General features: G+C 51.3%; 1 long non-coding RNA gene across 2 annotated transcripts; it reads left to right on the top strand.

Moving 5' to 3' along the window:
* The first annotated feature begins 453 nt into the window (after positions 1-453).
* Positions 454-7250, top strand: LOC110350046 (uncharacterized). 2 transcript variants are annotated; one of them, XR_002396335.2, is made up of 4 exons: positions 454-1230; positions 1332-1585; positions 2959-3090; positions 4415-7249. It is a non-coding gene; the product is annotated as an uncharacterized LOC110350046 (long non-coding RNA). The 2 variants fall into 2 exon arrangements; XR_002396334.2 differs by having other exon boundaries at positions 460-1585; positions 4415-7250.
* The last annotated feature ends 333 nt before the right edge of the window (positions 7251-7583 follow it).

The raw sequence follows: 7583 nt of genomic DNA, 5'->3' as shown, positions 1-7583 counted from the left end.
GAAACTCGTGGCAATTCTCCTGCCTCGGCCTCTCGAGTGCTTGGGTAGCACTGGTATTACAAGCATGCACCACTGCACCCAGCTTGGAATAAATACCTTATAATGCCCCATTTACTAAAGTCAAATAATACCTCGTTTATGCTGCCTGTACATAATTTTTTTAAAGTAATGTCTAAACTTTAGAATAAAAGAAATATAAAATAATATTTAGTTCAGCCCATAAACTTCAGACACGGTTACATTAGAAGACACATCTGAGTGTAAAGCGCACGCAGCTGTGTTGATTGAGGCTGACACGTGTCCATTTTACGGATGATTCAGACCCCGCGCATGCGGCCTGGTCATGGGTGCTGGTGACTTTTCAGTCTTTTCCAGCAGAAGTCCAGACGGTGGCGCTAGAGAGCCCCGCATGCTTCCCCGGCCGCACGGGCTCGGGATTCGGGCAGAGCTGACTCAGCTCTAAAGAGGTGACGCAGCAGTGCGGCTGACAGCGACGTCAACAGCAGCTACTATTTATAGGATAATTAGCGAGCCCTGTGCTATATGCTTTTCATTTCGTTTTAACAACCTATTACAGGTGAGAAAACGAGTTTCGCCAGTTGCAGGGAGCGCAGTCAATTAGAAATCACTGAAACAGGGCCGGGCGCGGGGCAGAGGTTGCTAACCACGCGGGGCCCTGCAGCCCGGGGACTCCGCGGGGAATCGGAGCGACCCGCGCCCTGGCCGAGCCCTGCCGAGCCTTGCCGAGCCCTGCCGAGCCCTGCCCGAGCCCTGCCCGAGCCCTGGCCGCGCCCTGGCCGCTTCCCTGCTGCCTGGATCGAACGGACCGAGGCGCTGAGACGCTCCCAGGATGGGTCTCCAGGGCCAAAGGGGGGCAGCGATTGACCCCAACTGTGACCGCCGAGAGGGACGCGGCTGGTGAGGGGACCTCGCCTGGCAGGGCCCATGCTAGCTCTGTCTTGCAATGCAGCCACCACAGCCGGGCTGGACGACGTCTCCGTTGCTACCCCTCTCCCCCTTCCTGATCCCGCGTCCGGCCGCTCCCCGGAGATCATATGTTGTCGCCTCTTACTTTTAACTCTTTCCCTGCCATCTGCGCCCTCCCGAGACTTCCTGGGACTCTGCTGTCTGCCGGTCACCTTCCTCCTGTGCCTGCGAGTCTGACGGGCAGGAGCCTTAAGCCCGAGCCCGCGAGCCCCGTAGTTAATGCGGTGATGGTGCCCGGCGCTCGTAAGTAGGGCAGCTGTCCTGTTCTCCTCCCCTTGCACAGCATCGTCTTGGTCCTCACCCCACCTGCTCAAGCAGGTGTTATTCTTCTCCTCATTCTGCAGCTGCGGAAGTGGAGGCCTGTCACCCACCTGGAATGTGGCAGAACCGGGACTTCGCCCCAGGTCCTCACTCCGGGCCAGCGCCCTCCCTCAGCACCGGCCCTGAGCTCCCAGCGACTCCCTCCTCACGTCCTACTCTTGGGAGCTCGGTGTCCAAAGTGCTAAAGCAGTTCCTTTAAAAAACAGCAAAATACTTGCACTTTCTCCCAAAGTAGGCAAACAGCTTCACACTCGTGCACCAGTCTAAGACTTGGAAGGTAAGGCCAAGCCTCTCAGAGAAGGTGTTATGTTTCCTGGGCCACTCGGGGGCAGCAGAGAGGGTCCAGCAGGGGAGGGAGACTGAGAGGTCTAGGGGTGGCCCCCGTCCCTTCACATCCCTGGTGTATTCCTGGGAGCACGAAATACTCAGAAGAAGATGCCCAGGTCCAAAGAGATACGGTGAGGAGGAGGACCTCAAAGGCCAAGGCAAGCATGTGAGAAATCGAAGGAAAACTCCCTGAGTTCCTGGAGCCAGAAGTCATGAGTTTGAGAGCAAGGCTGGGGGGGTGGGGGTGTCTGTGTTCAAGGTTAAGGCCCTAGATGCTGCCCACACTGCAAGCCACGTCCCTGGTGCATTGACTCAGATGGGCAGAAATAGCATCGTCACTGAGGGACAATGCATGGAGCCTGGTAGCGAACCCAAAGTGAATCCGGAGTCCAAAGGGGGCCAGCAGAGATAGAAACCCAAATGTGGACTTAGCAAAGCACACAGGCAAGCAGGCTCCAAGAGAGCTGATCCCCCGCGGGCAGTGAGATGGAAGGCCTGGAGCGGCCTCGGGTGCCAGGCTCTGGGATCACTTTTGTCCTCATTTCCCGCTGCTGGTGGGTGAGGGAGGCTGTGCTGGCCATAGCCAGGCCTCCAGGGCCAGTGGCAGGGATTAGAACTTCAGTCACTGTCTCCAAGGGGACAATAAGCTCCCGAAGCAAGGGCTGGTGAAGCACCACCTTCCTAATAGTCGACCCGACTGCTTTCCTTCTAGATGCCTCGGGTTGCAGCAAAGCAGAGAGGGCAGGATCCAGAGGCTCTGCTGGGCCCTAACCTCTGGTGTAAAGCTATCCAGGGGAACCTCCGGGAGGGGAAAAGGTCCCGGGTGCCTGCCCCAGTGAATGGGGTTAATGCCCTACAGAAGAGGCCTAGAGAGTGTGTTTCCTTTCCTCCACTGAGGGTACAGAGAGCAGGCAGCACCTTTGAAGCAGAAGCCAAGGCCTCCTACACACCCGATCTGCTAGTGCCTTGACTCTGGATGTCCCAGCCTAGGATTGTGAGCAATAAGTTTCTGTTGTTTATAAATCATCTGGTCTCAGTTTTTTTCCTTCTTCTGGCAGCCCAGCCAGACTAAGATGGCTCCTTGGTAAGACATTAGTACCCGTCTTCCTGAAGCCTTGGGATGATACACTGGTTTGGATCTAAAATGGTCCCCCAAACCTTATGCGTTTGGAAGGTGATGGGATTATGAGGCCGTACAGCTGGCTTGCTGTGGGAGTGGGATGTGGCTGGAGGACAGGGGTCACTAGGGTGTGGCCTGGAAGGGTCTGTCTCCCTCCTCATTTCCGCCCTTCCTGCTCTCTGCTTCCCACTCACCATGCCCAGAGCAAGCAACCCTCCCAAAACTCCTGTCCGCTTCCTGGTCGCCATGCCACGAGCAGCTCTCCTCTGCCCAGGCCCTTCCGCTATGTCGCCCTGCCTCGAGCCAGCTGACCATGGACTGAGACTTCTGAAACAGTGAGCCGAATAAACCTCTCCTTCTTTAACTTGTGGGTGTTGTGTCTCCGAGAGGAGAAAGTGCCTGAGGCATAGACATGGCCACTGTAGGCAAGAAGGACCCAGCTTCTAGACTTCCAAGCTGGAAATACTCCCAGGAGAATAGCGTGATCTACCAAATGTCCCCAGAAAAATGCAGCCCTTTCTGGTGCATGGGACCTGAGTATGTGCAAGGAGACCTCCACGCTTTTATTACTTTTTTCCAATAATTTTTATTCTTTATTAAATCAATGACATAGGGAAAAGTCAGCCTGCCCTGTGGATACGCCAAGTTGAATGGCTTTTCATTTGTTCAGCTCTACTTTCTGCTCATTGTATGGGCATATATCATTTTTATGTAGCTGTGATCACAGTAGCGTATAGTTTAATGAATTCTTTTTATCAGTTAAAATTAAATCATAAGCACTCTTTATGCTTTACCATCTTTGTTACTGTCAGTGGCTCTGTCTGCCTCTCTGAAGTGGACTTCTAGGTTGCTCTCAGGTTTTCCCTGTTGGACCTAATTTTGTGATGAGCATGCTGATGTGTTACCCCAACCGCCACTCAGGATCAGAGTCCAGAAGCCTAAGGGAGACGGAGTTCGAGACTGGTGATTTTTCCATCGATTCTTTCCATGAACCAGTGTGCAATGGACAGTGGAAAGAGAGCCAGGGGTGGGGGACAGGAGAAACAGAAGATGCTGTGTTTGTCCTACAGTGGCTCCGAGGCAGCAGGCCTCATCTTTTGTAGGGAGGGGTGAACAAGCAGAAGTGAAAGTGTCTTTCTGAGGAAAGGTCTTAGGAGACCTGGGGCAGAGGAGTGTCACTTCCTGGTGCAGGCATGAAAGCCACAGTGGCCCTGGGATGGAGGAGCCAGGGAGCTGGGCAGAGCTGCCTTGTCCAGGAAAGTGCCTGGATGGAGCATTTCCATGTGAGTGAGCAGCAGGTTCCAGCCTGAGGACTCACTGCAGCTGCCCGAGGTGGACCTGGTGCCTGGCACGGCTGAGGCACTGACCGAGGACTCTGAGAACTGCCTGGGGGCTTCGTGGCAGGGCCTCAGGGCCTCCAGGTCTGTGGCCACTCCACATGTCTGTGGTCCGTGGACATCACTGTCCGTGGGTCTCATCTGCACCCACAGGGTAGTCAGGCTAGGAAGAGTCACGTCTTCCTTGGGGGATTATTTTCCTTCTAGCTTTCTAGAAGCGAGATTACTGGGTCAAAAGGCACTAAGCCTCTTCCCCAGTGGGATTCCCAGAGCCAACTCTCAGGCCCAGCCACCATGTTCTTGTTTTTCCTCCTCACTGCAGGCCTAGGGACTCACAGAGACTGGAACTTCCTGGAGAGTTTCCACCCTCTCAAGAGAAGCACAGATGCCATACCCTGATGACAAAAAGAAAAGCCAGGATGGAGAACTGGAGCCCACCCTACTGGCATAAAAATTTTGCAGGTTCACTAACGCCTGTGGAAAAAGAATTTTCAGGACACATCAGTAAAGGATCAAAGGGATTAAGTAGAATTTTAAAAATACACACTCAAAGAAATAGGGTGCAGGCCCTCAAGAGAGAGAGGCCTATCAGTCTGGGACTGGGTATGTTTATGGGGACTTTCGGGTAAAAATCTGTCTAATCTATAAATGTATGGAAAGAGGAGCTAAAATACGGAGGAAGGGATGGTGGCTCATTCGCAGGTGACAGCCCTCATTGGTGATAGGGGAAAAAATTCATTTTGTAAGTGAAAAAAAATAGCCAAGCCCACTTCCATGTAGAAAGGAATGGCCCAGACTTACCCTGTCTTTAAAGACCATAGAAATATTTTTGGACTGGGTTTGTGTTCTGAACCCACAGTTTTTATTAAAAGCACAATTTTGTTTGTATGTTTTGAGATAGGGTCTTGCTATGTAGTTCAGGCTGGCCTTGAACCCACTATGTAGCTCAAGCTGGCCTCAGACCCACAGCAATCCTCCTGCCTCAGCTTCCGGAGTCCTGAGATTACAGGTGTGCACCATCACACCCAGCTCTCAAAGTATACTTCTAAAATTATGATTTTCCTTGTATCCTTTTTACCTATCTTTATTTTTTTCTATTGTACCTCAGAACGTACTACTGGAAAAGATACTGGAATGGCAGGGCCATATCCCACTGGGATGAAGAAAAACACTGTGCATAGAGAGGGTGGGGTGTGAGCAACTGCATTTAAAAGATACCAAGGTGAGGAAATAAAAGATATAAAGGAAAGGAAGTAGAGCTCCCGCTAGCCAGGAGGGGGTCCCAGGATGGCTCTTTGTCTAGGAGACTTTAAGGGGTTTAGAAGGGAGCTCGGGCACTTGTATAGGGAGATTGTTATACAATCTCCCTATAGGAGATTACTGGCTTTTCAGGGTCCAATCCCTGCAGTGTTCACGAAGTATCTATGCAGGGCCTGAGCCAATGGCCTGGCTGATCACAGTCCCGGGAGGTCCTGGACAGGGAAGGACACCTGGCAGGTGTCTCTGTAAGCTCCCTGGAGGTCATGACCCAGCAGGCTGCACTTGGGGGCAATGTGCTCACGGCCCTAATAGAATCTTGAGTGCTGTCCCACTACTTCGTGTCTCAGGGTCACCTCAGTTTGTAGGGTGAGCTAGCACCCTCTGTGATACTGACAGACGACGTCCCTCCCAGATTTCCCCTCTCCCTCTTGTCTTTTCTCTGGCCAATACCTGCATGTGTACAATAGAGCAGTTAATAACCAACATGGGGTGCATGCATAGACGCAGAGAAGATGACATCTTCACTGTTATTCACCTCTTGGGGATCCAGCATTTCCTCCCCTTCTGAATACAGGCCCAAAATAAATAAATGAAGCCACAGTCGTGGTAGCAATACCTGTGGCTCTGCAACTCCGGTTTTACAGCACTCAGGGAGTCTTCAGGTATTTCCATTCCACTGTACATGTGTTAGACTTGCCATGACCTCTGGCAGCTTAACATGCATGTAACAAAGCAAACAGATTACTAATATGATTCTGTGCTTCAGTCACTTTTTCAGTATGTGGCTTTCTTTTGGGCTTCTGGTATTATCATTTATGCATTGAAAAATCTTATTTGGAAGCAGTCAAAGATTTTACCTAATTGACAGGAAGTTGCATTGGCAGGGTGACCGAGAACTTACCAGTGTTCAGGGCTAAAAACAAGGCTGAAGGGCCGGGGATTTAGCTCAGTGGTTTCATCGCCTGCTGTACAAGCACAAGGACCCAAATTCAATCCCTGGTACCAAAAAAATAAATAAAATAAAATAAAATAAAAATAAAAACAAGCCTGGGCTGGAGTGAAGACAGTTGTCCCTGGGTGTCCCCAGATCCCTGAAAATGCCCAAATCCGCAAAGCTCAAACCTTTCTATAAAGTGGTGCCATGTTTACAAACAACCTACATACATCCCTTATACTTTAAATCATCTGGTAACTAATAGCTCTTAATACTAAACACAACGTCAGTTCTATGTTAGTAGCTGTTAGACTGAATTTCTTAGAGACTAACAGCAAGAAAAGGCCCGTGACCGTTCAGCACAGACACAACTGTATTTTTCAAATATTCTCCATCCACCCTCGGTTGAGTCCACAGCACAGAGGGCCAACTGTACCCTGCAAATAGTATCTTGAAAAGGTGCCTTGATTTTACCCCATTTTTCTAGGTGTCTCTGTCTTCCAGGAAGATGAGGAAGCTGGGAGCAGGGCAGCACTTTACCTCCTCCCTGTAAGTCAGGAGTTTTGCCTTTATCTAATGTGCCCCTGGAGTTTCCGGATAGGACTCCGCTGGAAGAAAACTTCCCAAGCAAGGCTGTAAACAGCACCTGTCAGGCAGTGCAGCCCACTGAAGGCAACTGGGTTTTGTATTATTTGTCAGCCACACAAAGAGAACAAGCAGAGCCGAGTGGACTAGGTTACTAGTGTGACGGATATTGGCACAGGTAAGGTTTAGGGAACAAGTGGTCGGGTGGTGCAGTCCATGGGTCCACTACCCCCCGCAGAGCTGGAGAAGGGAGGGCAGAGGGTCTGACAAGGCCAACAAAATGCCCAGCGCTGTTGCTCTTTGAACCACAGATGCCAATACCAGCCACAGCTCCAACATCTGGACGGAAGGTATCAGAATCTCTGTCCTCACCATCAACATTCATGCCACTTGCAAAGCTAATATAGAATGGTTATGCAGAAGCTGGATTCAGTGGTCAGCAGTGCAGATGAGAGGGGAAGGCACAGGGAAAGAGAAATTCCATGCTAGGCTAAGGGTGGGAAAGTCTACATTCCTCCATATACCGTGTTGCTAGTAAAGCCCAGGCTTAGGGAAGAGGCTGGGGGGGGGGGGGAGCACACTTCTCTGACTTCAGTGAACTTTGTAGTAGAGCTGACAGTATCCCACACCCGCCAGGGGCAGGTCCCTGGGAGAAAGGAAGCATGACACACCAGTAATGGGGCTCCAGGGTGGGGCAGGACACAATCTACCA

This window comes from Heterocephalus glaber, unplaced genomic scaffold, assembly GCF_053883595.1.
Source record: "Heterocephalus glaber isolate CG9 unplaced genomic scaffold, H.glaber_assembly_v1.0 deba00001460, whole genome shotgun sequence".
NCBI classification, from domain to species: Eukaryota; Metazoa; Chordata; class Mammalia; order Rodentia; family Bathyergidae; genus Heterocephalus; species Heterocephalus glaber.
Note: the sequence above shows the minus strand (reverse complement) of the source record. Positions and strands in the feature narration are given on the sequence as shown.